The sequence below is a fragment of the Salvelinus fontinalis genome, chromosome 9 (genome assembly GCF_029448725.1).
Source record: "Salvelinus fontinalis isolate EN_2023a chromosome 9, ASM2944872v1, whole genome shotgun sequence".
NCBI lineage: Eukaryota > Metazoa > Chordata > Actinopteri > Salmoniformes > Salmonidae > Salvelinus > Salvelinus fontinalis.
Genome location: NC_074673.1, coordinates 47893370 through 47907942, shown reverse-complemented (window position 1 = coordinate 47907942; position 14573 = coordinate 47893370). Strand labels below are relative to the sequence as shown.

General features: G+C 41.1%; 1 protein-coding gene across 3 annotated transcripts in view; it reads left to right on the top strand.

Annotated features, from left to right (window-relative positions):
- Window positions 1-14573, top strand: part of LOC129862727 (chemokine-like protein TAFA-5) — a 200479-nt gene that overhangs the window by 112054 nt on the left and 73852 nt on the right. The gene's annotated exons all lie outside the window — the stretch shown is intronic.

Sequence of the window (14573 nt, the reverse complement as noted above, 5' to 3'; positions counted from 1 at the left end):
AAACATGGCGTCCTAAGCCACTAAAATGTTTCGACAGAAACACGATTTATCATAATAAAAATGTCCTACCTTGAGCTGTTCTTCCATCAGTATCTTGGGCAAAGGATCCTTTCTTGGGAGAAATCGTCTTTTGGTGGAAAGCTGTCCTCTTGCCATGTGGAAATGTCAACTGCGTTCGGGATGAACTGAAAAGCGTGCCCAACTTTTCACATCGTTGCAAAAATAAATGTCCCAAAATCGCACTAAACGGATATAAATTGCTATAAAACGCTTTAAATTAACTACCTTATGATGTTTTTAACTCCTATAACGAGTGAAAAGATGACCGGAGAAATATAACAGGCTAAACTAACGCTTGGAACAGGTGCGCGCCGGTGTCCTCTAGGCTCATGACGCAGCTCCCAAAGAATGACTAGCTTCAGGGTTTTTTCATTTGTAGGGCCTGTGAACGCGCAATCGACCCCGTTGGAATCGTCATCACGTAAAGGCATCCAGGGGAAGACGTAAGAAGTGTCCGTATAGTCATAGCAACGACAGTGCCCTTTTAACTGACTTCAGAAGAGTGGCCAACATTTCTCAAATCTGACTCCATGTCAGGGAAATTGCTGTAGAATGGGCTCTGTTCCACTTAGAGACAAAATTTCAACTCCTATAGAAACTATAGACTGTTTTCTATCCAATAATAATAATAATATGCATATTGTACGATCAAGGATTTTGTGGGAAGCCGTTTAAAAAATTAGCCAAATTAGCATAAATAGTCTAAACAGCGCCCCCATCCCCAACAGGTTAACAAGTCCAATACAGCAAATGAAAGATAAACATCTTGTTAATCTACCCATCGTGTCCGATTAAAAAAATGCTTTACAGCGAAAACACAACATATGATTATGTTTGATCACCACCAAGTTCAAAAAACACAGCCATTTTCCCAGCTAAAGATGGGAGTCACAAAAACAGAAATAGAGATAAAATTAATCACTAACCTTTGATGATCTTCATCAGATGACACTCATAGAACATCATGTTACACAATACATGTATTTTTTGTTCGATAATGTGCATATTTATATCCAAAAATCTTATTTTACATTGGCGCCATGTTCAGAAATGCCTCCAAAATATCCGGAGAAATTGCAGAGCCACGTCAAATAACATAAATACTCATCATACACTTTGATGAAAGATACATGTTTGACATATAATTAAAGATACACTTGTTCTTAATGCAACCGCTGTGTCAGATTTCAAAAAAACTATACGGAAGAAGCACACCATGCAATAATCTGAGACGGTTCTCAAATATAAATAACATTTCTCCGCTATGTTGGAGTCAACAGAAATATGAAATTACATCATAAATATTCCCTTACCTTTGATTATCTTCATCAGAATGCATTCCCAGGAATCCTAGTCCGACAATAAATTGTTGTTTTGTTCGATAATGTCAATTATTTATGTCCAAATAAACTTGTCAAACTAAGTAGATAATCAATCTTCAGGATGTTGTTATCATATATATCCAATAACGTTCCAACGGAGCATTCCTTCGTGTCTGTAAAAGTTATGAAACGCAAGGCGATATCAAGAGGAATGCGCGTGACCAGGAACTGGTAATCTGCCAGACCATTGACTGAAACACCTCCCATCCGATCATCACAGTATAAACTTCATTCAACATTCTACCGACTGTTGACATCTAGTGAAAGGCGTAGGAAGTGCAAACAAATCCATATCTTCCTGTGATTTGAATAGGCGATGAGTAGAAAAAAACACCAGCCTCAGAATTTCCACTTCCTGTTTCGAAGTTTGCCTGCCATATGAGTTCTGTTATACTCACAGACATAATTCAAACAGTTTTAGAAACTTCAGAGTGTTTTCTATCCAATAGTAATAATAATATGCATATATTAGCATCTGGGACAGAGTAGGAGGCAGTTCAATTTGGGCACGTTATTCATCCAAAGTGAAAATGCTGTCCCCTATCCCTAAAAAGTTAACAAACTATTGTTTTGGCAAGTCGGTTAGGACATCTACTTTTTGCATGACACAAGTAATTTTTCTAACAATTGTTTACAGACAGATTATTTCACTTATAATTCACTGCATCACAATTCCAGTGGGTCAGAAGTGTATATACACTACGTTGACTGTGCCTTTAAACAGCTTGGAAAATTCCAGAAAATGATGTCATGGCTTTAGAAGCTCCCGATAGGCTAATTGACATAATTTGAGTCAATTGGAGGTGTACCTGTGGATGTATTTCAAGGCCAACCTTCAAACTCAGTGCCTCTTAGCTTGACATTATGGGAAAATCAAAAGAAATCAGCCAAGACCTCCACATTGTAGACCTCCACAAGTCTGGTTTATCTGTGGGCAAAATTGCCAAACGCCTGAAGGTACCACGTGCACCTGTACAAACAATAGTACGCAACTATAAACACCATTGGACCACACAGCCGTCATATCGCTCAGGAAGGAGACGTGTTCTGTCTCCTAGAGATGAACGTACTTTGGTGCAAAAAGTGCAAATCAATCCCAGAACAACAGCAAAAGACCTTGTGAAGATGCTGGAGGAAACAGGTACACAAGTATCTGCATCCACCTTTACCGACATAACCTGAAAGGCCGCTCAGCAAGGAAGAAGCCACTGCGCAAAACCGCCATAAAAAGCCAGACTACGGTTTGCAACTGCACATGGGGACAAAGATCGTACTTTTTGGAGAAATGTCCTCTGGTCTGAGAACAAAATAGAACTGTTTGGCCACAATGACCATCGTTATATTTGGAGGAAAAAGGGGAGGCTTGCAACCCAAAGAACACCATCCCAACTGTGAAGCACGGGGGTGGCAGCATCATGTTGTGGGGTGATTTACTGCAGGAGGGACTGGTGCACTTCACAAAATAGATGACATCATGAGGAAGTAAAATTATGTGGATATATTGAAACAACATCTCAAGACATCAGTCAGGAAGTTAAAGCTTGGTTGCAAATGGGTCTTCCAAATGGACAATGACCACACGCATACTTCCAAAGTTGTGGGAAAATGGCTTAAGGACAACAAAGTCAACGTATTGGAGTGGCCATCACAAAGCCCTGACCTCAATCCAGTAGAACATTTGTGGGCAGAACTGAAAAAGCGTGTGTGAGCAAGGAGGCCTACAAACCTGACTCAGTTACACAAGCTCTGTCAGGAGGAATGGGTCAAAATTCACCCAACTTATGTGGGAAGCTTGTGGAAGGCTACCCGAAACGTTTGACCCAAGTTAATCAATTTAAAGGCAATGCTACCAAATACTGATTGAGTGTATGTAAACTTCCGACCCACTGGGAATGTGGTGAAAGAAATAAAAGCGGAAATAAATAATTCTCTATACTATTATTCTGACATTTCACATTCTTAAAATAAAGTGGTGATCCTACCTGACCTAAGACAGGGAATGTATACTCGGATTAAATGTCAGGAATTGTGAAAAACTGAGGTTAAATGTATTTGGCTAAGGTGTATGTAAACTTCTGACTTCAACTGTACATGTACAAACCCTGCATGTTTAACACTAGCTACAGTTATTGTCCTTGTAAACATCTGTTAACACGTTGTTAGAGCCGATTTGGACATATTTGTATAAAAGACAGAACATACAGAGCTTCATGTACTTCTTCCTAAATGCATTAAATATGAATGTATTTTATGAAATATTAGGTACGTACCTTTATGATTTATATTTACCTGATTGAGATATATTCATTTGTTAGTAGTGTAACTTAGTTTTTGCCCCCAACTCTTGCACCTTCATTGTACTGGGGTAAGTGTGTTAGGATAAAGGCAGGAAGTTGGGCCTTCGGTGGGAGAAGTCCTAGCTAGACGCGGGAGCGGTATAGTCTTTTGACCATACAGACAGGTCATATTATGTATTTTCCATGTCAAGTAATCTATGCTTTAAGTTGATTGGAGAATTAAAAAAATTGTTAGATATAAGAAGAATAAACCTTTGCACCATATCCCTGGATCTCATTGAATGTTTTGGCCGTTTGGAAACCTTTGAATGTGGACTGTATGCGTACGAAAAACCCCTGCTTTCAGGCTAGGGCAGTGGCTATGGTAAAGAAGAAAGGAAGCACCTACACACGTGTTTCCTCTTCATTATTATGCATGCCTCAAGGGACATGCAAGCAACCTTCTTTCTGGATGAACCTACCGTATTGATGAATGAAGTGGTGACTAAAGGATTTCCTCTTTGAATAAATGTAGTTATTTACATGGAGGATGCTTCCTAAGTATTTGCACAAAGCAACAGTTAATCTACACAATGATGAAGTGTTTGCAGGTGTTCAGGTGGGTTCAGAACAATTTATATATACTGTAAGATTAATCAAATGTTCTACTACAGTGGATGCTTGACTGCAGTTAATTAGTTATGCAATTTTAGAAGGTTGCAATGCATTATTATGCAGTGTTGTCAACACATTGTTTACCCATTCTCTTTCATTTCTTTTACTCTATTTTCATCCATATTAAAAGTATTATTGTCTGTAGTGATATAAGTCTCACATCCTTTACCACACAGCAAATTGGCCAATGTTACCTTGTGTTGATTTTTCAGTGTTACATGTCTAGTGTTGATCCAGTTGTTAAATTAACAGTCATTGTTGTAAAAGAACCCAAGTGTTGGTGTTAATAACCAGTGTTCAACCAAAACCACCCACGTCATTATCATATTTCCCAGCATGCTCTATTGCTGGTAGATTTTTAAAAATGTGTTTGTTTTAATATCTATGGTTTTGCATGTACATTGATTAATTAGTCTTATGCTACTCAAATATAAATAACATATATTTTTAAACTAATCCACCCGTTACTGAAATGGTTGTATCAGTTAAGATGGTATAAGTAGTCTCATGTCATCATCTTTCCAACCTGGCAGTTATTGTGAATGCAGGATGTTTTTTTTTTTTTTTTAACCTTTATTTAACCAGGTAGGCAAATTGAGAACACGTTCTCATTTACAATTGCGACCTGGCCAAGATAAAGCAAAGCAGTTCGACACATACAACAACACATAGTTACACATGGAGTAAAAACAAACATATAGTCAATAATACAGTGAAAAAAATAAAATAAAATAAAATAAAATAAAAAAAAATAAGTCTATATACAATGTGAGCAAGTGAGGTGAGATAAGGGAGGTGAAGGCAAACAGATATATGTATAAATAAATAAAAATATAAAAAGGCCATGGAGGCGAAGTGAGTACAACACAGCAAGTAAAATAAAAACTAAAAAAACACTGGAATGGTTGGTTTGCATTGGAAGAAAGTGCAAAGTAGAGACAGAAATAATGGGGTGCAAAGGAGCAAAATAAATTAATAAATAAATACAGTAGGTAAAGAGGTAGTTGTTTGGGCTAAATTGTAGATGGGTTATGTACAGGTGCAGTAATCTATGAGCTGCTCTGACAGCTGGTGCTTAAAGCTAGTGAGGGAGATAGGTGTTTCCAGTTTCAGAGATTTTTGTAGTTCGTTCCAGTCATTGGCAGCAGAGAACTGGAAGGAGAGGCGTCCAAAGGAAGAATTGGTTTTGGGGGTGACTAGAGAGATATACCTGCTGGAGCGCGTGCTACGGGTAGGTGCTGCTATGGTGACCAGCGAGCTGAGATAAGGGGGGACTTTACCTAGCAGGGTCTTGTAGATGACCTGGAACCAATGGGTTTGGCGACGAGTATGAAGCGAGGGCCAGCCAACGAGAGTGTACAGGTCGCAGTGGTGGGTAGTATATGGGGCTTTGGTGACAAAACGGATGGCACTGTGATAGACTGCATCCAATTTATTGAGTAGGGTTTTGGAGGCTATTTTGTAAATGACATCACCGAAGTCGAGGATTGGTAGGATGGTCAGTTTTACAAGGGTATGTTTGGCAGCATGAGTAAAGGATGCTTTGTTGCGGAATAGGAAGCCAATTCTAGATTTGACTTTGGATTGGAGATGTTTGATGTGGGTCTGGAAGAAGAGTTTACAGTCTAACCAGACACCTAGGTATTTGTAGTTGTCCACATATTCTAAGTCAGAGCCGTCCAAAGTAGTGATGTTGGACAGGCGGGCAGGAGCAGGCAGCGATCGGTTGAAGAGCATGCATTTGGTTTTACTTGTATTTAAGAGCAGTTGGAGGCCACGGAAGGAGAGTTGTATGGCATTGAAGCTCGCCTGGAGGGTTGTTAACACAGTGTCAAAAGAAGGGCCAGAAGTATACAGAATAGTGTCGTCTGCGTAGAGGTGGATCAGAGAATCACCAGCAGCAAGAGCGACATCATTGATGTAAACAGAGAAGAGAGTCGGTCCAAGAATTGAACCCTGTGGCACCCCCATAGAGACTGCCAGAGGCCCGGACAACAGACCCTCCGATTTGACACACTGAACTCTATCAGAGAAGTAGTTGGTGAACCAGGCGAGGCAATCATTAGAGAAACCAAGGCTGTCGAGTCTGCCGATGAGGATGTGGTGATTGACAGAGTCAAAAGCCTTGGCCAGGTCAATGAATACGGCTGCACAGTATTGTTTCCTATCGATGGCGGTTACGATATCGTTTATGACCTTGAGCGTGGCTGAGGTGCACCCATGACCAGCTCTGAAACCAGATTGCATAGCGGAGAAGGTGTGGTGTGATTCGAAATGGTCGGTAATCTGTTTGTTGACTTGGCTTTCGAAGACCTTAGAAAGGCAGGGTAGGATAGATATAGGTCTGTAGCAGTTAGGGTCAAGGGTGTCCCCCCCTTTGAAGAGGGGGATAACCGCAGCTGCTTTCCAATCTTTGGGGATCTCAGACGACACGAAAGAGAGGTTGAAGAGGCTAGTAATAGGGGTGGCAACAATTTCAGCAGATAGTTTTAGAAAGAAAGGGTCCAGATTATCTAGCCCGGCTGATTTGTAAGGGTCTAGATTTTGCAGCTCATTAAGAACATCAGCTGACTGTATTTGGGAGAAAGAGAAATGGGGAAGGCTTGGGCGAGTAGCAGAGGGGAGGGCAGTGCTGTTGTCCCGGGTAGGGGTAGCCAGGTGGAAAGCATGGCCAGCCGTAGAAAAATGCTTATTGAAATTCTCAATTATAGTGGATTTGTCGGTGGTGACAGTGTTTCCTATCTTCAGGGCGGTTGGAAGCTGGGAGGAGGTGTTCTTATTCTCCATGGACTTTACGGTGTCCCAGAACTTTTTTGAATTTGTGTTGAGATGTGATTGAGAAACAAAATACAAATGTTGCATATCCAAACTCTGGTTGATTTCACGAGGAATTACACAAGTTTGCCAGCAATCGTAACTTGCAGGCCTAATAAACATGAGTTTCAGGGCACTGATTTAGAGTAAAATAGTGATGGGTCATTCGCCAATGATTCGACTTCTAGAGCTGGCTCTTGTAGGTGAATGTTGGGAGCTGGCTCGCATATCAGAAGTGCCGAATCTATTTATAAAAATATTTTAAAAATTAGATATGAATAATCTAAATATTTAAATTAATAGAATTAACTAATTCAAAGAATGAAAAAATATATAAAATAATATAGGCCTAAATGCTCAAGTGCACACATTCGTTCTGTCTGCTCAGACTAACAGCCTCACCAGTTGTTCCTGTCAATCAGACACGCAGTGCCAACCAATGAACCAAAGATGCGTGAGGGAGGGCCGAGCCAACTCACTCACAGTCACACACTTTGCAGCCGAGGAGAGAGAGGAAGGACAGCTGTTAAAACAACAGCTGGAAAAGGAGTCAGAAGCACAGTAGCATTTGGATGCATTTTAATAATGTAGACAATGTTAGAGCACAGTGTAGAATTTGCCAAAACAAAATCTCATATATAGCTGGATCTATGCACAACCTACACCGGCATATGCGAACTGTGCACCCAACTGTGAAGCTAGCTGTAGCGGAGCTTCGAGAAACTAGCGGGCCTGCTAGTGATAGTGGTGGTGGAGATGTATCCACTCAGCCAAGTAGACCTACTCCGCGACCCACAGCAACTTAGTCTTCTATGGACCAGTTTATGCCAGTAGTAAAACAAGGCTATATTGATATTGCATTGACTAAAATGATTGCCACCGATTTCAAGCCATTTTCGATCGTGGAGGCCAGAGGTTTTAGCAATAATCTAAATCCAAAGTACACAATTACAAGCAGGAAAACCCTTTCAAAATCACTTATTCCACAACTGTACGAGAGTACACAGGCTTCAGTGCGGGAAAGAGTCCAAAAAGCTACTGCTGTTTGCTTTACCACTGACTGCTGGACATCAAGGGTAACCACTTCTTACATGTCGGTTACATGTCACTTCATTGAAGATTTTTTGACGTCTAGCTGTCTTCTGGACTGCTTTGAGTTCAGCGACAGACACACCTCAGAGAACTTGGCAGAGGAACTGTTGAGAGTGGCCAGAGAATGGAAAGTAGATGGAAAAGTGGTCTGTTGTGTTAATGACAATGCATCTAAAATAACCAAAGCCATTAAAATGTTTAAATGGACCCAGTGAAGCCAGAGCGATTGATGAGGCTCTTCAAAGAATAACCTCAGCAGCAGGGAGGGACAGCCCCAGCAGTCATCTGGCTCAGTCACCAGGGCAACAGGAAAAAGAGGGATCAGATGGAGCAGAAGCACCAGAAGTAGTGCCGCATGCATCTGCTGTCTGGATGCCGTTTGAGGAGAGAGCAACTGGGGATGCAGCACGAAGGAATCCCTCAGCAGATGCCATAATGGAGGTCCAATCCTATTTGGAGGAGCCCCTCCTCCAAAGATCTGCAGATCCTCTGAGCTGGTGGAAGAACAAGGCCTCTGTCTACCCACGGCTTACTAAAGTCATGACAGGGAGACTCTGCATAGTGGCCACATCCGTTCCCTCTGAGAGGGTCTTCTCGAAACCGGGACAAATAATTACTGGGAGAAGAAACCGCATCATCCCCTCGAAAGTGAGGCAGCTTTCTGAATGCAAATCTCTCAAAAAAGCACAATATGGTCAGCATTGCTGTGTGCTGCTGATTATAACATGGCAATAAAGAAGAGAGAGAAAAAGAGGGACCAGTTTAATGTTTTAAGGGGGATGCTGCAATTTTGCACATTGTTATTTATTTTTCTTTGATATGGTTCAGAATTCTATTATGCTGTTCAGATTGTACTAATTTTGAATGGTTAGATTTTGTTTATATTCATTAAAAAGTTATACTTTAATGCAAATGTTTAGTATAATTATTTTTCATAACAAACCAATGCATTTTTAAAAACATTGTGGTTAAGGTAGAGTATGATTTCATGTAATAATTTAATGAGAATTGTTTTCACACCAATCATAGTCAAATTATCGCAAACTGTTTGACTTGAAAAAAACCTTTTGGCAGCCAAAAGTTCCGTCTCTTTTTGGTGTATGTGAAGGAGAGGAGACAGGTTAAATAATGCTTTTTAAGCCTTGAGGCAATTGAGAATGTGTGCCATTCAGAGGGTCAAGGATTTAAGCTCCTTTGACTGGGGTATGGTAGTAGATGCCAGGCACACCGGTTTGAGTGTGTCAAGAACTGCAGTGCTGCTGGATTTTACAAGCTCAACAGTTTCCCATGTGTATCAAGAATGGTACTCAACCCAAAGGACGTCCAGCCAACGTGACACAACTGCGGGAAGCATTGGAGTCAACATTGTCCAGTATCTCTGTGGAAAGCTTTTGACACCTTGTAGAGTTCATTCCCCAATGATTTGAGGCTGTTCTGGGTGCAACTCAATAGTTTGAAGGTTTTGTACACTCAGTGTATGTTTGCCCTTTGATCTCTGTCTGGTGTTAGCTAGTGACTGACTAGCTAGGTCTTCAGCCAGCATGGAACAAAATGGGGGAAGGGTCGCTCAAAACTCAGACGCAATTTTCAGGTCAACACATGCATCAGTGCTGCTGTGAACAGCATCATCAGTGACATGCCAAAACTGGAGTTGTATATGTATTTTCAAAATGATATAATTGATGTCATTTTGATGTTTTTTGAGTTTCTTTGTGTATCACCAAATTTATTTTAGACGATTTACTGCATCCAAGTTGCTTGACATAGGTGTTTCAAAGAGCTGTCAGTCAAGTCGAGCTTATGCATGTAAGCTTCCCGACCACTCGGGCCTGTCTTTTCAAACTTCCTGGTAGTTACCCATGAGAGAAAAAGTACTTTTCAGAATGACTCTTCAGGACCTTTAATACTGAAAAGTCTGGACCCATATAGACATCGGACCAGTATTACAGTACATTTATCACTTTAAGTTTTGATTTAACCCTGGATAATTTGCAGTACAATTTCTCTGCTAAACCAGTGAGTATGGATGAAAAAAAAAAGTAATGTACAGACATATACTCTAACATCTGTTTATAAGAATCCCCACCATATTTTATTTACAGGCAAATTGTCATACTGAACAACAATTGAGCATTTAAGATGCGTGAACCTTGAGCATCAATAGCAGTGATAGCATCTTTTACTTTCAAGGCCAGGGTTTCAATGATGTCATCCCCACAGTGACCGTACGTACATATCCCAACCAGAAGCCATGGATTACAGGCAACATCCACACCGAGCTAAAGGCTAGAGCTGCCACTTTCAAGGAGCGTGACACTAATCCGGACGCTTTTAAGAAATCCCGCTATGCCCTCAAACGAACCATCAAACTGCAAAGCGTCAATACAGGACTAAGATTGAATCCTAATACACCAGCGCTGACACTCATCGGATGTGGCAGGGCTTGCAAACTATTACATACAAGGGTAAACCCAACCGTGAGCTGCCCAGTGATACAAGCCTACCAGATCGTCTAGATGCCCTTTATGCTCTCTTCGAGGAAAGCAACAATGAAGCATGCATGAAAGCACCAGCTGTTCTGGACGACTGTGTGACTCTCCGTAGCTGATGTGAGCAAGACCTCTAAACAGGTCAACATTCACAAGGTCGCGGGGCCAGACGGATTACCAGGACGTGTACTCAGAGCAAGAGCGGACCAACTGGCAAGTGTCTTCACTAACATTTTCAACTTCTTCCTGACCTAGTCTGTAGTACCTACATGTTTCAAGCAGGACCACCATAGTCCCTGTGCCCAAGAAAGCGAAGGTAACCTGCCTAAATGACTATCGCCCTGTAGCACTCACATCGGTAGCCATGAAGTGCTTTGATAGGCAGGTTATGGCTCACATCAACACCCTCATCCCAGAAATCCTAGACCCATTCCAATTCACATACCACCCCAACAGATCCGCAGATGACGCAAACTCAATCGCACTCCACACTGCCCTTTTCCACCTGGACAAAAGGAACACCTATGTGAGAGTCCTGCTCATTGACTACAGCTCAGCATTCAACACCATAGTGCCCACAAAGCTCATCACTAAGCTAAGGACCCTGGGACTAAATGCATCCCTCTGCAACTGGATCCTGGACTTCCTGACGGACCACCGCCAGGTGGTAAGGATAGGTAACAACACATCAGACATGCTAATCCTCAACATGGGGGCCCTTCAGGGGTGCGTGTTTAGTCCCCTCCTGTACTCCCTGTTCAACCATTGATTGCATGGCCAAGCACGACTCCAACACCATCATTAAATTAGCTGACGACACAATGCTAGTAGGCCTGATCCCCGACAATGATGAAATAGCCTATAGGGAGGAGGTCAGAGACCTGGCCGTGTGGTGCTAGGACAACAACCTTTCCCTCAACGTGCACAAAACAAAGGAGATGATCGTGGACTACAGGAAAGGGAGAGCCAAACATGCCCCTATTCACATCGATTGGGGTATAGTGGAGCATGTAGAGAGTTTCAAGTTCCTTGGTGTCCACATCTCCAACAAACTATCATGGTCTAAACACACCAATAGAGTCGTGAATAGGGCATGACAATGCCTTTTCCCCCTTCAGGAGACTGAAAAGATTTGACATGGGTCCCTAGATCTTCAAAAAATTCTACAGCTGCACCATCGATAGCATCCTGAGCGGTCGCATCACCGCCTGGTATGGCAACTGCTCAGCATCCAACCGTAAGGCGCTACAGAGGGCAGTGCGTACAGCCCAGTACATCACTGGGGCCAAGCTTCCTGCCGTCCAGGACCTACAGTATATACTAGGCGGTGACAAGATTTTGGGGCTTCCTCTGACAAAGACTCCAGTCATCCAAGTCATAGACTGTTCTCTCTGCTACCACACGGCAAGCGATACCAGAGAACCAAGTCTAGGTCCAAAAGACTCCTGAACAGGTTCTACCCCCAAGCCATAAGACTGCTGAACAATTAATCAAATGGCCACCCAGATTATTTGCATTGACATCCCCCACCTTTGTTTTTACACTGTTGCTACTCGCTGTTTATTATGTATACATAGTCACTTTACCTCTACCTACATGTACAAATGACCTGAACTAACCTGTACCCTCGCACATTGACTCGGTACCGGTAACCCCTGTATACAGCCTCATTATTGTTATTTTGTATTTTCTTTTAAATATTATTTATTTTTTCCCTTTTGTTTATTTAGTAAATATTTTCTTAACTCTATTTTCAAACAACTGCATTGTTGGTTAAGAGCTTGTAAGTAAGCATTTCACGGTAAGGTCTACACCTGTTGTATTTGGCGCATGTGACAAATAAAATGTGATTTGATTTTATTACAACGCTACACATGCTTGTGTGTTGGGGAAGATTACACACATGCACACTTGTATTGCTGTCATTTGTCATTTTGACATGTTTCTTCAATTCATTTAGCAATCTTTGGAAGTGCTTGAAATGTGCCAAGGAGAGAAGCATGTTGACTCTTCGGAGCAGTAAGATAATGGTCTGAGAGCACTGCACACAAGGCAGGATTTGAGGATTTCATCTCCCTATTGAAAATGAGCTAAGGTCTTAGTCCTTTCATGTGATTATGTTTAGACAATATGATGAGACTCCCTACAGTTTCTAGTCATTTGGAATATGGAACAATGTTTTTTTTTTGCCATTAGCAACATCACAGAGATTTTATTTTTCAGAAAAAGCCTAGTTTACTAAAGGATGTTTACATATGGAACTCATTCAGCAGGCACTCTGCTGGAACACAAATAGCCAAATGTGTCCTATCATGACCTGCCTTTTGATTCTCTTTTGATTATTTTCTATATTATTGTAATGTAATGGACTTATGACATTTATTTAGTGTTGTTGTTTAGTGAAGTTTCTGGGGAAACAATTTTCTTGAATATCTTACTTTTACTGTTGCCGGTATTCAATCAATTAAAGACATTTACAGCATTGTGTCCCAGGGAAGAGGTTGACACTTGATTGAAAAACTGGCAGTCCCTTGTCCTGTCTTATTCAGTTCTGATGGCAAACCTGTCTGCAAAGTCACACAACATGACTGTTTCAACCAGCTGTGTAACTGGGAAGTTGTTGCCTCTACTTTTGTCTTTACAGCCTACAATTATGCTCTTTTGAAATCGGCAAATTATGTCCCAAAATACGTTGGAATATTAGGTGAGCAGACCTTCGTCCTTGGGAATGTTGACAATGAGGACATACATCATTATCCCACACAACATCCATCTGGTCTGGGGCCATATAAAAAAGTGCACATCCTTTCCTTCTGTCACTCCAGGCAATTTTCATAAGAAGGTGTTCATGGCATATACAGAGTGGGGGGGCTCACAAAGTGTGTTTCATTACCGCAGCGACAAGCCCACAAGGAGAAATAAGTGAGGGGTGGCAAAAAGACAAATGATTATAGATGATATCTACAAGTAGAAAGGATAAATGATGTGTGAATTAATATGTACTGTAGCGTCATGGCAGATTATTTCCCCCGTGACCCCCTTCCCAGAGAGACCTCTCAATGGATCCAATCAATCAGCACAGACTCATGAGCTAAGCGCTATAAACAGACGCCAAAATTTTCCCTATTATCATAACACAGATGAGCTTAGCTTCTTTGCATGGGTAACAGGAATTAGACACAAACAAATGGCATAAATACAAATCAATCATTCAAATGGTATTTTATTAAAGGATTTATTCAGTGTTGCAAATTATGTATGCCAATTAAGTGTAAATACAGTGCCTAGTGAAAGTCTGCACACCCCTTACATAGTCTACATTTTGCTGCCTTACAATTTAATCTAAAAATGGATTTAATTGGATTTGCTTTCATACAGGTCTACACAAACTGCTCCACATTTTCAAAGTGAAATATAATTATAGAAAATTGTCCAAATTAATAAAATAAAATAAAAACCTTAGATTTCATGATTGCTTATTACACAGTTACACAGTTAACCTGTTGAGGATGGGGGCGCTGTTGTCACTATTTATGCTAATCGTGTAATTTTTGAAACGGCTTCCCACAAAATTCTTGATCGTACAATATGCATATTATTATTATTATTGGATAGAAAACAGTCTATAGTTTCTGTAGGAGTTGAAATTTTGTCTCTAAGTGGAACAGAACCCATTCTACAGCAATTTCTCTGACATGGAGTCAGATTTCAGAAATGTTGGCCCCTGATCTGGAGTCAGTTAAAAGGGCACTGTTATTGCTATGAGTATACGGACACTGCTTACG